Below are 18920 nucleotides of genomic sequence, written 5' to 3' on the forward strand. Positions count from 1 at the left end.
GTGCGCCTATAGTCTCAGCTACTTGGGGGGCTGAGGGGGGAGGATCATTTGCGCCCAGGAGGTCGCGTCTGCAGTGAGCTGTGATCATGCCACTGCATTCCAGCCAGGGTGACAAAGCAAGATTCCGTCTCAAAACAAAAACAAAAACCGGAAACCACGTCTTGTTTCTGCTTCAGGATATTGTTCTCTGGGAACGTCAGGAACCAAACAGGCCCCACGAGCCCCACACTTCCTTAGCTGTGTATCACTGGGTCACGGGAGGCAGGCTGCTGAACTGGGGCCCCTGTCTTGGCTAATAACATCCCTTTTTTCAGCTGTGGTGGTTCAAAATTAAGTTTTGTTCTTTGCTGTGAAAAGCGCTAAGCTTTTATCAGACATTATTTGATGTAGACCTAAATATTTAAAGGCTTGACCAAGATAAATGAAATGATCTTAAAGGTGACTCACATTCCAGCATTGCAAAGTTGAGGGTTGGAGTGAGTGAGGCCATTGGAGGCAGCTCAGGTTTACTGAGTCCATATATTTTCTCAGTGTTCCTTTCAGCAGGTTGGAACTGGCTGCAGGAGAAATCACTGATCCCTTTCAGCATGTCGTACAGTCGCTTAACTGTTTAAAGCAAGTGACACAGAAATTAAGGTGGGGGATCTGATGTCTTCCATCAGAGAATAAGCTTTATCTTATATTGAGATCCAAATTGCCCTAGCAGCCTTGGCTGCTAGAACATAAGAATAAGTGGATTTACTATTATTATTATTATTATTATATATTTTTTGAGGCAGAGTCTCGCTTTGTTGCTCAGGCTGGAGTGCAGTGGCACAATCTTGGCTCACTGCAACCTCTGCCTCCCGGGTTCAAGCGATTCTCCTGCCTCAGCCTCCCAAGCAGCTGGGACTACAGGCGCCCGCCCGGCTAATTTTTCTATTTTTAGTAGAGACTGGGTTTTGCCATGTTGGCCAGGCTGGTCTCGAACTCCTGACCTCAAATGATCTGCCCGCCTCGGCCTCCCAAAGTGCTGGGATTACAGGCATGAGCCACCTTGCCCGGACAGAATAAGTGGATTTAAAGAAAGAAAAGAAAAAGAAAAAAAAAACTCTTCTTATTATTTTCACCAATGATGCACACCTTTTGATTCACTCAGCATTCTAGAATTTTAGCTTAGTCCTTAGATTCCGAAGTTGCAGGGTTTTTTTTTCCTTTCCCCTATTATGTCATGCACATGACACTCAGGAGCTATGCTATAAATCACAGAACAATAAACGGATAGAGGAATAAATGGAACATTAAGAATCATCCAGGTTATTGCTACTTGCTATTTAAAGAATGCATGAGTCAAACCAATTCAACTGCTATACCGGGACCATATGGAAATATTTTGGAGCTGAATGTGTCCGTGGTTTGCCTGCTCAGTAGGATGTCCCAGGACACACAGGCACCTACCTCTGCTAGGCTTTCACTCGGGGCCTTCCTGTGCTGGAGGCCCCTGGCCATCCCACGTGCCTTATGTGCTTGCCACCAATAGGCTTTTCACCGTGACACCAGGATGTACAAATCTTGAAACTGGTGACCTGGAAGGAAGAACAAAAAGCCAGAGAACTGTGAGTTCAACAGAAGGAATGGGGCCGGGCGGGGTGGCTCACACCTGTAATCCCAACACTTTGGGAGGCCCAGGCAGGCAAATCACCAGAGGTCAGGAGTTTGAGACCATCCTGGCCAACATGGCAAAACCCCATCTCTACAAAAATTTAAAAATTAGCTGGGTATGGTGGCGCATGCCTGTAATCCCAGCTACTTGGAAGGCTGAGGCAGGAGAATCGCTGGAACCCAGGAGGTAAAGGTTGCAGTGAGCTGAGATCGCACCACTGCACTCCATCCTGGGTGACAGAGCGAGACTCCGTCTCAAAAAAAAGAAGGAATGGGAGTGCGATAGGAAGAGCTCTGTGAACACTGGAGTCAGACTGTTGGGTTTGGATTCTCTGCTCTGAAAGTCACTTATCCTCTCTGTATCTTGGTGTCCCCATCTGCGAAATGGGCTGTGAGGAAGATCATCGTGATGCTTGTGAAGTGCCTAGCACAGGGCCTGGGCCTGATACAACTGGTAGAAAATAGAGGGAACTGTGTTCGTTCTTCAAGGAAACTGTAACTGAATTCAATAGGGTGCTGAATTTAGGCATCATATGGGGAGGCAGGAACCATGAACTGGCTCCTAAGTTCTGAATGATCGGTAGGGGTTAAACACGCAGAACTCTTTGTGCCTCGGTCTCCCTGATATGGAATAATAAACTCAGGTTGCCAGCATCATAGCAGTTCCTTGCATGCTCCTGGAATTGCTAAGAGGCTGGTTCCCAGAGAAGCCCTCTGTGTGCCCGAGTGTGCCATGTGAGCCAGGTCAAGCTCTTCTCCAGGTGCACGGGAACCTTGGAACAAGGCCAGCCCTGCCAAGGACAGCAACATCCTTTGTTCTCTGGCTTTCTCAAAGCCCAGAGTCTACAACGTGATGAGCAAGCCAGCCTTGCCCTTCCCTTGGCATTATTTGCTTTGTGGGCAATGGTGATGGGTGGGTCAGGCAGGAGTGGGCACCCTCGGGGTCCAGGAGGCTGACTCTGTGGGGTGCAGGCACCTTTTTCACTGCTCTGGGCTTGACGAGGCTGATACCACTGCCGGGAGAGTGAGCAGGGGCGCCTCCCTTCCCTCCAACAGGGATTTCTTTTTTTTTTTCTCTCTTTTTTAAAATTTTTATTTATTTATTTATTTTCTTTTTATCTTTATTTCTTCTTAAAAAAAAAAAGGGATACATGTGCAGAATGTGCAGGTTTGTTATATAGGGGTACATGTGCCATAGTGGTTTGCTGCACCTACTGACATGTCCTCTTAAGTTCCCTCCCCTCACCCCTCACCCCCAACCAACAGGCCCCAGTGTGTGATGGTCCCCTCTCTGTGTCCATGTGTTCTCATTGTTCAACTCCCACTTATGAGTGAGAACATGCGGTGTATGGTTTTCTGTTCCTGGGTTAGTTTTCTGAGGATGATGGCTTCCAGCTTCATCCATGTCCCTGCAAAGGACATGAACTCATTCCTTTTTATGGTTTCAAGGGGTCTGTTTTCTTTTCTTTTCTTTTTTTGAGATGGAGTCTCGCCCTGTCACCCAGGCTGGAGTGCAGTGGCGCGATCTCAGCTCACTGCAACCTCGGCCCCTTGGGTTCAAGCAATTCTCCTGCCTCAGCTTCCCAAGTAGCCAGGATTACAAGCACCCACCACCACGCCTGGCTAATTTTTGTATTTTTAGTAGAAATGGGGTTTCACCATGTTGGCCAGGCTGGTCTCGAACTTCCGACAACAGGTAATCCACCTGCCTCAGCCTCCCAAAGTGCTGGGATTACAGGCGTGAGCCACCACGCCTGGCCAAGGGGTTTGTTTTCTAACCAGCTGTAGAGGGTTGAATGTGGGTCCCCAAAAGATGTGTCCAAGTCCTAACCCCTGGTACCTGTGAAGGCGATTTCATTTGTAAAACAGTGTCTTTGCAGATGTCAGTAAGTTAAGGAACTTGAGATGAGATCATCGTGGATTTAGGGTCTACGATGATCTAATTTTGGTGGCTTTATAAGAGAAAGGAGAGAGATTTGAGACACACAAGGGAGAAGGTGGAAGTGGAGACTAGCGAGAGGTGGCCGCAAGCCAAGGAACACCCAGGGCAACCAGCAGCCGGAAGAAGCCAGAACGGACCTTCCCAGAGCTGCAGGAGGGAGCACAGCTCTGCTGACACTTTGATTTCACCTCCAGAGCTTACGGCCTCCAGAACAGTGAGAGAATGAATTTCTGTTGCCCTCAGCCACCCAGTTCGTGGTAATTTCTTGGAACAGTGCGTCAACCGTGGGTGCTTCCTGAGCCTTGTGTGGTGAAAAGTTCAGAGCCGTACCTTGTATACCCGGGGGTATGGAGGAAGGTCACGCAGGCTCTTGGTTTTGCGTCAGCGTGGTTGTTCCTTCCTAGGGCACACCAGTTCTCCCCGCTAATGTCCAGTAGGCAGCTGGGGGTCACCTCTTAGCACCAGCACAGCGCCTGACCAGAGGCCACAGGGGTGGGCGGGGGTGCAGAGCTGGCAGGTGCAGTGCCTTTTAGGACAAGTTATGCATTCACACTTGAGCATTTTATTTTATTTTATTTTATTATGTTTTTTTTTTTTTCTGAGACATAGTCTTGTTCTGTCACCCAGGCTGGAGTGCAGTGGCACTGTCTTGGCTCACTGCAACCTCTGCTTCTCGGGTTCAAGTGATTCTCCTGCCTCAGCCTCCTGAGTAGCTGGGATTACAGGCACATGCCACCAGGCCTGGCTAATTTTTGTATTTTTAGTAGAGATGGGGTTTCGTTGGCCAGGCTGGTCTTGAACTCATGACCTCAGGTGATCCACCTGCCTCGGCCTCCCAAAGTGCTGGGATTACAGATGTGATTCACCGCGCCTGGCCACGCTTGGGCATTTTAAAGTAGAGTGAGCTTTCTGAACATGAAGGGGTGATAGAGACTGTTGTGCCCAACTAAGCCAGATGACCATCTCCCCATGCACCCCTAGCCCCTTGGAGTCCACTTAGCTTATGTAGCTCATAATTATACACAATGGTTTGCCAAGAAATTCCTTTGTATTTTTTTCAGCCTGTCTGTGCCAAGAGCCGTACAAATGAGCATTGGTCTTTTAATCATATTTTCATATTGGTCTTTTGAACAATTTTCATATTGTTTTTCTGTTGGGGGAAATTTAAGATGGGGAAGGATTTATCTAAATATAGACGATGTTGCTGGCAACCAACTAGAGCGGTAGGCGGGACGATAATAATAATCTATGTGTACAGAACATTCCGGAGGCAAAGCTGTAGGATGCCTGGCGGTGGGAAGCATTTACATAGAGCCTAACCATTTACAAAATGTTTTCATCAACATTTTCTTATCCAAGCTTAACAACCCAGTGAGATTTTCTGACACCAAATTCCATCAGCATCCAATTAGTTTTTTTTGTTTTTTTTTTCCTTTGGAGGAGGAAAACCCTAAAAGCTGCTTTAGGCTACTGAGGTGGCTCAATCAGACCCACAGGTCCTGCCAACGTGGGGAGGGGTGAGAGATGGAATTTTCACTGCAGTGTGAAGTGAGCACATGTGTGATTCTCAGCTGGAGGTCACACTGTGTATATAGAACCTTCCCGGGCAGGGCTGTAGGGTGCCTGGTTATGGGATGCATCCCAAATAAGGTATTGAACTGAAACCCTCTGAGTTGGAATCTCCTGGTGAAACAGGAGATTTGGGGGTCTGAATGGTCCTCTCTTTCACCCACATCAAGGAGGACGTGGGAGAGCTCTGGCCTCTGATGACCCCTGTGTGTCTTCAGTTCTGCCCGCAGAGCTGAAGGTGGAGGAGGGTTTTCTTTTCCATGGTTAGCCTTGAGACAATTGCTTTAACTAAATGGATTGAGGCTGCTCGACTGTTTATTCTTCACCCAGTCGCGCCTTGTGATGTGGCCTCTGGTCTATACCCTGTTAGCGCGACACTCCTTCCTGGGGGTTAATTAAAAGGAGCAAGTCGAGCCTCCCTCCAGCTGTTTATGACCCGCAGCTGCACAGCCCGGGGATTCATTGCTGGACTTGCCAACCTAAGTCCTGATCCAGCAAAGGAAAGGGAGTGCCAAGCAGCTGCATCAGTCGGTGAAGTGAGGACTATATTTTGTGAAACAAACAAGCCAAAAAGAAATATGATTGGGTAGGCTATTTTTATTTCTCTGAGTGGGAAGCTGAAAGGCTTGGTGGCGCTCCTTTGTCACCCTAAATCTCATCAGATGCAGGCTGTGCTTTCTGCTACAGAAACTCACCGCCTAAGCCAGGCCGCTTCCCTGGACTTGATGTCCTCGCCTGGTGACACGAGGTACAGTGCTGTCTAAAGGTGCCAGTGTGGGGTGGAGGGGTGGTGAAAGCATCAGCCCCAAGGATGCTTCAGCTCAGTCCATGTGATGGGGGGATGTGTTTTTTATTTATTTAATTAATGAATTTTTATTTATTTATTTATTTGAGACAGAGTTTCACTCTGTCACCCAGGCTGGAGTGCAGTGGCGCTGTCTCGGCTCACTGCAACCTCCACCTCCTGAGTTCAAGTGATTCTCATGCCTCAGCCTCCCGAGTATCTGGGATTACAAGTGCGCTACCACACTCAGCTAATTTTTTTGTATTTTTTAGTAGCGACGGGGTTTCACTTCACCATGTTGGCCAAGCTGGTCTCGAACTCCTGGCCTCAAGTGATTCACCTGCCTCGGCCTCCCAAAGTGCTGGGATGACAGGCGTGAGCCACTGAGCCCAGCCTATTTATTTATTTTTGAGACAGGGTCTCGTTCTGTCACCCAGGCTGAAGTACAGTAGCATGATCACGGCTCACTGCAACCTCCCTCTCCCGGGTCAAGTGAGCCTCCCAAGCAGCTGGGAATGCAGGCGCATGCCACCATGCCCAGCTAATTTTTGTATTTTTGTAAAGACAGGGTCTTGCCATGTTGTCCAAGCTGGTCTTGAATTCCTGGGCTCAAGGGATCTGCCCGCCTCGACTTCCCAAAGTGCTGGGTTGACAGACTGCCTAGCCTGAGATGTGTGAAATGCACTCAGAATAAAGGCCTCATCAAAAGTTCATTTAGTTCAACCCAACAGATATTTAATAGGGTTCTAGAAAATGCCAGGTGCTATTAAAATAGGAGAAAATTAGTGACGATGGTACCCAAGCAACTTACAGTTCAACAGAAGACACAGATCCCATTCTTCTACGGACAGTCTAGTTTTAGCCAACATGCCTTATGATGGAATTGTGAAGTGCCTGTGCCAATGGAAAGAGGCATCAGAAAAGGCTTCAGGGAGGAGCTACATTGGGCCGTTGTGGAACTGAATAGGCTGTGTTTCAACTGCTAGGTGTCTGTCCTATAGAGCAGGCTGGCACCTTGTAGGAAAATCTGCTTTTTTGTAGTGGATCTCTCTTTTTTTGAGACGGAGTTTCGCTTTTGTTGCCCAGGCTGGAGTGCAATGGCACGGTCTTGGCTCACTGCAACCTCTGCCTCCCAGGTTCAAGCGATTCCCCAGCCTCAGCCTCCCAAGTAGCTGGGATGACAGGCACCCACCACCATGCCCAACTAATTTTTGTATTTTTAGTAGAGACGCAGTTTTACTATGTTGGCCAGGCTGGTCTCAAACTCCTGATCTCAGATGATCCACCCGCCTCGACCTCCCAAAGTGCTGGGATTACAGGCGTGAGCCACCACACCCAGCTGTAGTGGGTCTTTCTATACCCCAGTGCTCACTGTGTTCGGAGTAAATTAAGGTGCTGAATAAATGTTTGTTGAATCCACAAAGGAATGAATAAATAAATGAATAGAATGGAGATGAATATAAAATCATTCTGGACAAATGAAATTGGGGACAAGATTTACAGATGATCTTGAATGGTAGGCTTTGAAGTTTAAATTTAATTCTGTAGTCAATGTCCTTTTTGCACAAGGGAGCGAGTCTGTATTTTTGGGAGAGAATTCTGCTAGTAGTACGAAGGGTGTCCTGAAAGAAGGAAGACTCTTAGATAGATAAACCAACTAGTTATAGGGACTTTGCCTCTCCAGATTGAAATGAAATATTTTGGAAATATTGAAGGTTGGATGATAACTTTTGCAGATCCAGCTTCTTGGCCTGAAGTTTTCCCAGGTCGGGAATGATGCACTGTGTTAGCTCAAGGCCACTGGATTATTGCCAGGGCTCAATTAGGAAATCTTGCCTGTAGGGTAACCTACATTTTCTGTACTTTTCCAGGCTGGAAACTTTGCCAGATGGCCCATGTCAGGAGTATCAGTCATGCCTTGCAAGGCTGTCTTTAACTCTTTTACCACCAAATGCCAAAGTGGTCTCTTCCTTTATTAGGCCTTTATTCCGCATGGAATTTTTTTTTTTTTTTTTTTTTTGAGCCGGAGTCTGGCTCTGTCACCCAGGCTAGAGTGCAGTGGCGCGATCTCACTGCACCCTCCAACTCCTGGGTTCAAGCGATTGTCCTGCCTCAGCCTCCCAAGTAGCTGCGATTACAGGCATGCACCACCACACCCAGCTAATTTTTACATTTTTAGTGGAGACGGGGTTTCACCATGTTTTGGCCAGGCTGGTCTCAAACTCCTGACCTCAGGTGATCCACCCGCCTCTGCCTCCCAAAGTGCTGGGATTACAGGCGTGAGCCATTGCGCCTGGGCAAGTCTGCGTGCATTAAACACAACCCCCCAGCATGGGCTCTGACATGTCTCTGTAACTGACTGAAGTGAAGCACAAATGCCAGGGCGTGTAAGGCCACCAGAAAATAAGAAGTAAGTGCCCCTGGGTCTCTTGGCACAGCCTAGATAATTAGCTGGCCCTGACTCTCAGCATTGTTTAAAGGCATTATTGAGCATTATCTCTTGTTTCTTTTGCTATGGTAGTGAAGGGGTTGGGCTCTGGAGGCTGAAATTTTAGTTTAAGGTTGTCACTTGCCTTCCACTGTCTTTCTTGGAGTGACACTCCCCTAAACTATACCCCAATCCTCCTTTTTTTTTTTCTTTTTTCTTTTTTTTGAGACAGAGTCTCACTCTCTCGCCCAGGCTGGAGTGCAGTGGCGCAATCGTGACTCACTGCAGCCTCAAACTCCTGAGCCCAAGTGATTCTCCCACTTGAGGATCAGCCTCCCGAGTAGCTGGGACCACAGGTGAGTGCCACTACCCCCAGCTAATTTTTATTTTTATTTTTTGTAGAGACAAGGTCTCACTATGTTCTCCAGGCTGTTCTGGAACTCCTGGGCTCAAGTGATCCTCCTGCCTCACCCTCCCAAAGTGTTGAGATTACAGGCATGAGCCACTGCACCTGGCTGCAGTCCTCTTATGCCACAGGTTCCCATGCCGCTTTTGTTATGGTAGAGAAGAGGTTGAGCTCTGGAGGCCGAAATTTCAGTGACTCCTAATATTTTGCAAAGAGCAATGGAGGAGATATGGCCTGAGGACCCAGCAATGGCCCCCCTACCTCAGGTTAATCCTGCCGGGGGGGGGATGTGTCCTGCCACGATGCTTCTGCCCACCTGTCGGTGCCTGTGCAGGTGTGACCAGGCTGCTGACACTGCGTCCTGAGGTCAGCTCGAGGCGGCCAAGTGGAACGGCAGCTTCAGACTCAGGCTCCTAATGGGGGCTTGTCTGAGCAACTCACAGTGTCTTGCTATGGACTCTTGGGAATCCTGTGCTTCGGTCCCAAGGGCACCTGGTATGTGTAGCCTTTACGCGGCACCCATCAAGGCTTCCATTCACCAAATGAGAGGCGACAACAGACAGGTGAGGAGAACTCACTAATAAAGATGCTCTGTGCTGGCAGGGTGGCTCACCCCTGTAATCCCAGCACTTTGGGAGGCCGAGGCGGGTGGATCACATGAGGTCAGGAGTTCGAGATCAGCCTGGCCAAGATGGAGAAACCCCGTCTCTACTAAAAATACAAAAATTAGCTGGGCGTGGTGGCAAGCACCTGTAGTCTCAGCTACTCGGGAGGCTGAGGCAGGAGAATCACTAGAACCCAGGAGGTGGAGGCTGCAGTGAACCAAGATCGTGCCACTGTACTCCAGCCTGGGCAACAGAGTGAGACTCCATCTCAAAAAAAAAAAAAAGCTCTGGAAGCGAGGGGCACAGTCATGGTGTTTCAGAGTGCCCACTCTCGTAATTCGACTTTAAAGGGATCCTGTCTGAGGAAAACAGGAGGAGTGCTGCAAGACAAGGGCAGCAGCCTTCTCTTCTCTGCTGCAGCGCTGCGGTCCCACCAACCTGCCTTCACTGTTTGTTACCTGACGTCACTCACCCTGCCCGGTGTTGACTCCACCCTGTTCAGCCCGTGGATGACTATTAGCCCAGAGAACAGAGAAAGGAACAGTGCCACTTGAACACAACATGCAACACACAAACACTTTTTTTTTTTTTGGAGACATGGTCTCTCTCTGGCACCGAGGCTGTAGTGCAGTGTGCAGTGCTGCAATCATGGCTCACTGCAGCCTCAACCTCCTGGGTTCAAGTGATCCTACTGGCTCAGCCTCCCAAGTAGCTGGAACTATAGATGCGAGCCACCATGACCAGCTAAATTTTAAATTTTTTGTTGAGGCCGGGTGCGGTGGCTCATGCCTGTATTCCCAGCCCTTTGGGAGGGGGAGGCGGGTGATCACTTGAGGTCAGGAGTTCTAGACCACCCTGGCCAACATGGTGAAACCCCATCTCTACTTAAAACAAACAAACAAAAAATACAAAAATTAGGCAGGTGTGGTGGCGCATGCCTGTAATCCCAGCTACTGAGAAGCTGGGCAGGAGAATCGCTTGAACCCAGGAGGCGGATGTTGCAGTAAGCCGAGATTGTGCCACTGCACGCTAGCCTGGGTGACCGAGCAAAACTCTGTCTCAAAAATAAATTAAATAAATAAAATAAAATAATTTTTTTGTTGTTGTTGAGACAGGGTCTCACTGTGTTTCCCAGGTTGGTCTTGAACTCCTGAGCTCAAATAATCCTCCCACTTCAGCCTCGTAAAGTGCTGGGATGACAGGCGGTAGCCACTGTGTCCAGCTGCAAATAATTCTTATGTTCTGTTTTTGTTTTTTGTAAAAAGATTGTGTCCTTTCACATTGGCTTGAGTATTTACACTCATTGTCCTGGCTTCCATTCTCTCCTCAACCCACCGCTGCCTGTCTTCTGTCCCTGAAGCCTGGTGAATTCATGTCTAGCAAGGACACCAGTGGCCCTCTTATTACCGAAGCCCAGGAGCTGTCTTATTTCTCGTTCTGTTACCCATCTTTTGGCTCTATTGACCCCATACCACTTGACACTGTTGGGGAGCAGGGCATCACTTCTCTCTCCTGGTTCTCCTTCCACCTCTCTGCTTATCAGCATCCTTCCCTGGTTCTTGTTCACATCCTGACTCTTAATAGTTGGAGTTCTTTAGAATTCTGCTCTTGGTTTTCTTTGCATCTGAGTGATACCATACTCCCACCAGTAACTTCATTCAGCCTTGGATAAGTTCCTGCCTAGTCAACTGTTTCTGCTCTGTGAGGCCTTCCTCAACTCCCCAGAGACTGGCTCCATAGCACTGTCCCTATTTCTCATTTCTAGCACTTATCACACTGTGTATAGATTTATTTTATTCTGTAATTCTTTCTTTCTCTCTTTGTCTTTCTCTCTTTGTCTTCCTTCCTTCCTTTCTTTCGAGACAGTGTTGCTCTGTCTCTCAGGCTCTCTCTCAGGCTGGAGTGCAGTGGCACAATCAGGGCTCACTGCACCCTCGACCTCCTGGGTTCAAGCGATCCTCCTGCCTCAGCCTCCCGAGTAACAAGGACTACAGGCATGTACCACCATGCCTGGCTAATTTTTTTTAAATTATTGTTTGTAGAGATAGGGGTCTTGCTGTGTTGTCCAGGCTGGTCTGGAACTCCTGGGCTCAAGCAATCCTTCCAACTTGGCTTCCCAAAGATTGCAGGCATAAGCTATGTACCTGGCGCCTCTCTCTCTCTCTCTTTCCTTCTTTCCTTCCTTCCTTCTCTTTCTTTTTTATTTTTTTGAGACAGAGTTTCGCTCTGTCACCCAGGCTGGAGTGCAGTGGCGCTATCTTGGCTCACTGCAAGGTCCGTCTCCCAGGTTCATGCCATTCTCCTGCCTCAGCCTCCTGAGTAGCTGGGACTATAGGCGCCCGCCACCACACCTGGCTAATTTTTCTTTTGTATTTTTAGTAGAGACGGGTTTCATATGTTAGCCAGGATGGTTTCGATCTCCTGACCTTGTGACCTGCCCGCCTCGGCCTCCCAAAGTGTTGAGATTACAGGCGTGAGCCACTGCGCCTGGCCCCTTCTCTTTCTTTCTTTCTCTTTTGCTTTCTTTTCTTTTCTTTCTTTTCTTTTTCCTTCCTTCCTCTTTCCTTTCTTTCTTTCTCTCTTTTTCTCTCTCTCTTCCTTTCTTTCTCTCATCCTCACCCTGCCCTGCCCTCCCTCTCCCCTTCCCTCCCTTCCTTCCTCTTTTTTCTTTCTTTCTCTTTCCTTCCTCCTTCTTTCTTTCTTTTGAAATTTTTCAAACACACATTACCACTACATTTTAATAGTTTGATTATATCCTTGATGAGAGAGACTGTTAGTCGCCACCAATATTATACGTCCTTTGCTTCTTTCTTAGCAACAGAACTCACCGTTTGTAGCTGGGTGTGTGGTCACTTGGCACAGGCTACATTTCCCAGCCTTCTTTGCTCTTGGGTGTGCCCATGTGATTAAGTTCTGGCCAATGTGAAGTATGTATGTTTGCTTATGGGTGTGCACGCATGTGTGTGCACGTGTTTGTACATGCATATCATTTCCAAGGAAGCGTCGTTCGGGGAGCAGGTTTGCTCTTCTTCACCCTTTCCTCCGACTTGCTGGCTGGAGCGGGAAGACACACTGTGGTAATGGCAAAGTAGCAATACAGAAGGGGCCCGTGTTAGGCCATTCTCGAATTGCTATAAAGAAATACTTGAGACTGGGTAATTTATAAAGAAAAAAAGTTTAATTGGCATTCTTAAGAGAAAGCAATAATTTCTTTTTCTTTCTCTTTTTTTTTGAGACAGAGTTTCGCTCTTGTTGCCCAGGCTGGAGTGCAATGGTGCGGTCTCGGCTCACCGCAACCTCCGCCTCCCAGGTTCAAGCAATGCTCCTGCCTCAGCCTCCAGAGTAGCTGGGATTATAGGCATGTGCCACCATGCCTGGTTAATTTTGTATTTTTAGTAGAGATGGGGTTTCTCCATATTGGTCAGGTTGGTCTTAAACTCCCAACCTCAGGGGATCCACCTGCCTTGGCCTCCCAAAGTGCTGGGATTACAGGCGTGAGCCACCACGCTCAGCCACAAGAAAGCAGTAATTTCTTAGTATCATTATATGTTCAAATAGTGCTTAAGAGGTTCCACAGGCTGTTCAGGAAGCATGGCGCTGGCATCTGCTTAGCTTCTGGTGAAGCCTCAGGGAGCTTTTAGTCTTGGTGGAAGGAGAGAAGGGGGAACAGGCAGGTCACATGGTGAAAGCAGGCGGAAGCTCCAGAGAGTAGGGGGAGGTGCCACCCATTTTTAAGTGAGAAGATCTCATGTGAACTTAGAGAGAGCTCACTTATGGCCAAGGGGATGGCCCAAGCCATTCATGAGGGATCTGATGACCCAAACGCCTCCCACCAGGCCAGACCTCCAACACTGTGGATTACAATTCGACATGAGATTTGAGTTCAGACTATCTCAGGGCCTACATTCCTGATCATGAGGAATAAGACCACCTGCATCCACACAGCTTAGCCATCAGGACTGAGACCTAAGATCTCTGTGTCAACATGACTTACTATTTGATCCAGGAGATTCTTGTTCAGGAATATTAGACTGTAAACCAATACGTGCTTTCACTGTTTGCCTCAACAAATTCCTGAAAAAGCATTTATTGTAACAAAAGATTGCTTATCTTTACATATAACCCCCTTCTCTGGATAACAGTATAACCACCCAAGGGGTTCACCTTCCCTGCTGCCTAGAGAGAGCTGATTCATCAGGACAGGAGGATTGCAATAGAGTCATTCACACAGAGCTGGCTGTGCAGGAGATTGGAGTTTTATTATTACTCAAATCAGTCTCCCTGAACATTCAGGGAGCAGAGTTTTTAAAGACAACTTGGTGGGTCGGGGGAGGCCAGTGAGCCAGGAGTGCTGATTGGTCAGGGATGAAATCATAGGGAGTCGGAGCTGTCTTCTTGTGCTGAGTCAGTTCCTGGGTGGGGGCCACAAGATCAGATGAGCCTGTTTGTTGATCTGGGTGGTGCCAGCTGAGCCATCAAGGGGAGGAGCTGCAAAATGTCTCAAGCACTGATCTTAGGAGCAGTTTAGGGAGGGTCAGAATCTTGTAGCCTCCAGCTGCATGACTCCTAAACCATAATTTCTAATTTGTGGCTAATGTTAGTCCTACAAAGGCAATCTAGTCCCCAGGCAAGTAGGAGGTTGGTGGGCAGGGTGCTGTGGTTCACTCCTGTAATACCACCACTCTGGGAGGCTGAGGCAGGCAGATCACAAGGTCAGGAGTTTGAGACCGGCCTGACCAACATGGTGAAAGCCCGTCTGTACTAACAATAAAAAATTAGCTGGGCACTCGCCTGTAATCCCAGCTACTCGAGAGGCTGAGGCAGGAGGGCAGGAGAATCACTTGAACCCAGGAGGTGGAGGTTGCAGTGAGCCAAGATTGTGCCACTGCACTCCAGCCTGGGCAACAGAGTAAGACTCCATCTCAAAACAAACAAACAAACAAAAAAAACAAAAAAAACCTAAGGAAAAAAATAGCAAAAATTAGCCAGGCGTGGTGGCATGTGCCTGTAGTCACAGCTACTCAGAAGGCTGAGGTGGGAGGTTCACTTGAGGCCAGGTGATGATGCTGCAGACGGCTATGATTATGCCACTGCCCTCAAGCCTGGGGAACAGAGTGAGACTGTTTCAAAAAAAAAAAAGGAAATAAAGTTTTTTGTGATTGGTTGATATCTGAAGTCTGTTTTTTCTTCAAAATGTTTAACTGAAGTATAATATACATATAAAAGCTTGCAAATCATAAATGAATGTATGGCTCAACAAATTTCCCAATCTCTTTTAATCTATAGATTGACCATTCCCCTCTTTTTTTCCTTTGGAATTTGATAAAGAATATATTTGTCTTGTACCATTTCCCACAGTCTGTACTTTGCCAATTGTTTTTCATGGTGTCATTTAGCATGTTCCTCTATTCTGTATTTCCTGTAAACTGGTGGTTACATCTAGAAGTTCAGCAGGTCAGGTGAATTTTTTTTTTTTTTTTTTTTTTTTTTTTTTTTTTGACACGGAGTCTTGCTCTGTTACAGCCCAGGCTGGAGTGCAGGGCAGGTGGCGTGATCTTGGCTCACTGCAACCTCTGCCTCCCAGGTTCAAGTGATTCTCCTGCCTCAGCCTCCCAAGTAGCTGGGATTACAGGCATCTGGCACCACACCCGGCAACTTTTTGTATTTTTAGTGGAGACGAGGTCTCACCGTGTTGACCAGGATGGTCTCAAACTCCTGACCTCAGGTGATCCACCCACCTAGGCCTCCCAAAGTGTTGGGATTACAGGCGTGAGCCACCGCAACCGGCGTTAAAGCGTCTTTTGAAGGTGGATGTGATTTCTTTTTTTTTTTTTGGGGACGGAGTCTCGCTCTGTCGCCCAGGCTGGGGTGCAGTGGCGCGATCTCGGCTCACTGCAAGCTCTGCCTCCAGGGTTGACGCCATTCTCCTGCCTCAGACTCCCAAGTAGCTGGGACTACAGGCGCCCGCCACCACGCCTGGCTAATCTGTTGTATTTTTAGTAGAGACAGGGTTTCACCGTGTTAGCCAGGATGGTCTCGATCTCCTGACCTCGTGATCCGCCCACCTCGGCCTCCCAAAGTGCTGAGATTACAGGCGTGAGCCACCGCGCCCGGCCGGTGGATGTGATTTCTACAAACAAGCAAAAGCCAGTCAGACTGAATGTAGTGAATAATGTAGGTGACCCAGCTGGAAGATGATGGTTTGACGTGGAACACAAGGGGTGATGAGGCCATGAATGATTTGCTTGTGTGTCTGGTAAACTGGCTTTGATGGAAATTCCTAAACAAGTCCAAAAACGTTCTGTCCAACGGCAGCATGAAATGTACAGCCACTCAGGGTGACTAATGTGAACGGAACAACAGTGACTTTGACAGTGAAATTGCATGTTGGTTATAAAACCAGCTTTGCTGTGTGGGTGGGCATGCGAGGTGCCCCTTTCTAGTCATGAGCTCCTCTTAAGGACCCCAAAATGTCTCAGTGGTACCGGATTGAAAATTGGGGCTGGACGGTGCTCTCCTGCTGAAATTCGGGAGCTACTTAGCAGCCCCACCTTGGCCCCCTCGTTCCCGAGGGGCAGACCCTGGGCGCGTGTCTCAGTTTCAAGCCCGCGGCCCGACACTAGAGCCGTCTGGATGTGTTGACAAGGATGCCGCTGGGCTCCACCCGGGCTCACCCGGGCCCTCCCGAGCCCTGGGCCGCGCAGCACCGGCGTCCGCCTCCTCCCCATTACTCGGCGAGAATGCGGTCGGGGCACTGGCGCGAGCAGGCTGGTGCTCCTGAACAGTCAACAAGAAATGAGGAAGCACGAGGGCAGCCGCCAGGGCGACCAGAGGCAGGCCTCAGAGCAGCAGCCATACGGGAGGGCCCCGGTGGTTTTGACCTCCCGCAGACTTCCCTTTTCCCGCTCAGCCGAACCCCTCCCCTGCACGCCGGCAGCCCCTTGGGGCTTCACTCCGCCTCCGCCTGCTACTCGCGAAGCCCCGCCCGGCCCCGCCCCCAACAAGAGACGCAAAACTCGGAAGGGCCACGAGGACCCCCGGCACATCCAGCCGTGCGACAGGGCCGGCGCCTTCTCCGAGCTCCTCCCACGCCCGCGGGTCGGAGCTCGCGCCTGCGCAGTTCGGGCCCCGGGTGTCCTCCCCCCTCCCCTTTCTTAGCAACCATCGCCCGCTCCCGCCCCCGCTCCCTCGGCCGCGGCCGCGCACGCGCGCCCCTCCCGGCGCCCGGCCCCGCCCACCCCGTCACCCGTAACAACCACAAGTGCCCTCGCCGCGCCCCTTCCCCCTCCCGCCTCCCCGGCCCCCTCCCCGGAACCGGCGGTCGAGCTACGGCCGCGGAGCAGCGGAATCGAGACTGCCCCGCGGAGCCGCCGGTATGAGCGCCCCTCGCCACCTCGCGTCCCAGGCCCGGCCTTTCTGACAAGAGGTAGGCGCGTCGTCGCGGCGGGTCCGAGTGCGCCCCCGCCCCGGTCCCGGTCTCCGTGGAGTCCGGCGCCTCTCGGGCGGGCCCCCCGGAACTCCCGGCCGCCCGTCTGCTGAGCCTGTCCCTCCCCAGCCCCGGCTGCCATCGGCCCGGCACCCGAAACGGGCCGTGCCCCCGCCCCCCTGCTCGCCCTCCGCCCCCCTGGTCGCCCCTCGTCGCCCCTAGCCCCCGCCCCCACCCCCACCTCGCCAGGCTTCCAGCTCCCGGGAGCCGCTTTTTGCTGAGAGCGGAGTTTCGGGTCCGGAGCCAGTGCCCGCCCCTCTCTCCCGTCGGCCGGGGCTTTGGCCCCGTGAGGCTCAGCCGCGCGGGACTCCTGCTGAGCAGCCCCAGGCGCCGGCCGCCCCTCGAGCCTGCTCGGGATGCGTTCAGTGGGTCTGGCCTTTGGCTCCTGTTTAAACAGCGATTGTCATGCAATGGAGGCCGTCCGGCTCCTGGATGCCACTTGGTCGTTGTCACTCCGGATGCCCGCGTAGGGCGTTTATCTGGACCAGAGCATCGGCAGCTGAGACCTGGCTGTGGTTCACAAGTTCGTGAATTAGCAGGTTCTTAAGTGAGTGTAGCCAGTTCTGCCAGGCGGTGGAATCCTGAATGGATGTTACCGTTTCCTAAACGAGCGTTACGCTTTTTTGCTTCTTCTCCCCACTCTTGTTTGTACCCGGTTATCGTCCTCATATCTGGGAGAGTACCCTAAAATTAATATTCCCAATTAAATTTTTAAAAGATGATTGGATTCCCACTGTGCACCAACACTGTAAGGTTTGCAAAAGAAAAAGAACGTGGTCCCAGCACATCAGGATGTGTCAGTCGCATAATCAAGATGAATATTAGAAAAGCTTCAAGTTGAGTTTGGAGAACTTGGGAGTTTGGCTCTCATTCTCATGGTTTTAGAGGTGGAAGTCTTTCAAGATCATCTCCCCGAAAACCTCATTTTACAGAGATGAAACTGAGTCCTAGGGAAGTCAAATGGCTTACTCGTGGTCACCCAGAGTCATTCCTTAGCCGTTTTCACACTGTCAGATGGCGATGTTTTCCACCATGATCTCTCCTCTGAGAGGTACGCCAGACATACCAGAGAAAGTTCCAAACCTGTTTAAACCCAGTAGTATAGATGGGAATTTTATACCAGGCGCCGTGGCTCATGACTATAATTCTAGCACTTTGGGAGGCTGAAGTGGGCAGATCCCTTGAGCCCAGGAGTATGAGACCAGCCTGGGCAACATGGGGAAACCGTCTACAAAAAAGATATATGGTGGTGCGTGCCTGTGGTCCCAGCTACTTGGGAGGCTGAGGCAGGAGGATCACTTGAGCTTAGAAGGTGGAGGCTGCAGTGAGTGGAGATTGTGCCACTGTGTTCCAGCTTGGGCAACAGAGAGACACCCTGTCTCAAAAAAAAAAAAAAAAAAAAAAAAGGAATCTTGGAAGTTTCTGAAATAAAATACATCTTGGTAATTTGTCTCTTTTTTTTTTTTAACAGCTAGACTTTGGGCTCCTTGAGGATATTCAGTTTTGTATGTTTGAATATCCTCTCACCATGTTCAGCATAAAGTACCATTCTTAATGATTATCCTCAACAAGACAGGTAGGCTCATTCGATTTTTCTTTCTCACTTTAAATAGGGGAGACAGAGGACTGGCAAGTCCAGGTGTGTTTTTAGAGCAATCCGTGTAGGCTGGCGCTAGAGAATGATTATGCACCCCTAAGGAGGGCTCCTTGACTGTGAATTAGGTGTGAACATTTAACCGATTACTTACAGATATTAGCTATCTGAGGCTAGAGATTTCAGTGGAGCCTGTTTAGCCAGAATACTTGGCATCTCTGCCACTCGAAGACAGGTCGCCAAAGCTGTAGTGTACACAGTTAGAAAATAGGAATTGACACGTTTCCTTTGAAGCTAGCTTTTGAGGAGTATTCCATAGTTTGAGATACAGTAGTATTTTTTTCCAGTTTTATTTTTGTTTTCCCAGAGCTAATATCTTAACACGAGATCATTTTTATTTGGCTTTTAGTAGAAGTTGTTTAAGAGAAAATGATCCAAGCATTAATTATATTGGTTATTAGAATA

The 18920-nt window shown here is 49.4% G+C and overlaps 1 protein-coding gene across 13 annotated transcripts in view; it reads left to right on the top strand.

The window, feature by feature from the left end:
- Positions 1–1216: 1216 nt before the first annotated feature.
- The window catches only part of SEC14L1 (SEC14 like lipid binding 1), a 90755-nt gene continuing 73051 nt past the window's right edge, over positions 1217–18920 (top strand). For 3 of the 13 annotated variants that reach the window (XR_010153103.1, XM_063799366.1, XM_016932979.4), the window contains exons 1-2: positions 16543–16801; positions 18333–18437. The gene's annotated coding sequence lies outside the window, so the exon portion shown is untranslated. Of the gene's footprint in view, positions 1596–5794; positions 5901–16404; positions 16802–16856; positions 17409–18332; positions 18438–18920 lie in introns of those variants that run through there. The other 10 variants (XR_010153102.1, XM_054670117.2, XM_009433373.4 and 7 more) reach the window with 6 other exon arrangements.

The sequence above is a fragment of the Pan troglodytes genome, chromosome 19, assembly GCF_028858775.2.
Source record: "Pan troglodytes isolate AG18354 chromosome 19, NHGRI_mPanTro3-v2.0_pri, whole genome shotgun sequence".
Lineage (NCBI taxonomy): Eukaryota > Metazoa > Chordata > Mammalia > Primates > Hominidae > Pan > Pan troglodytes.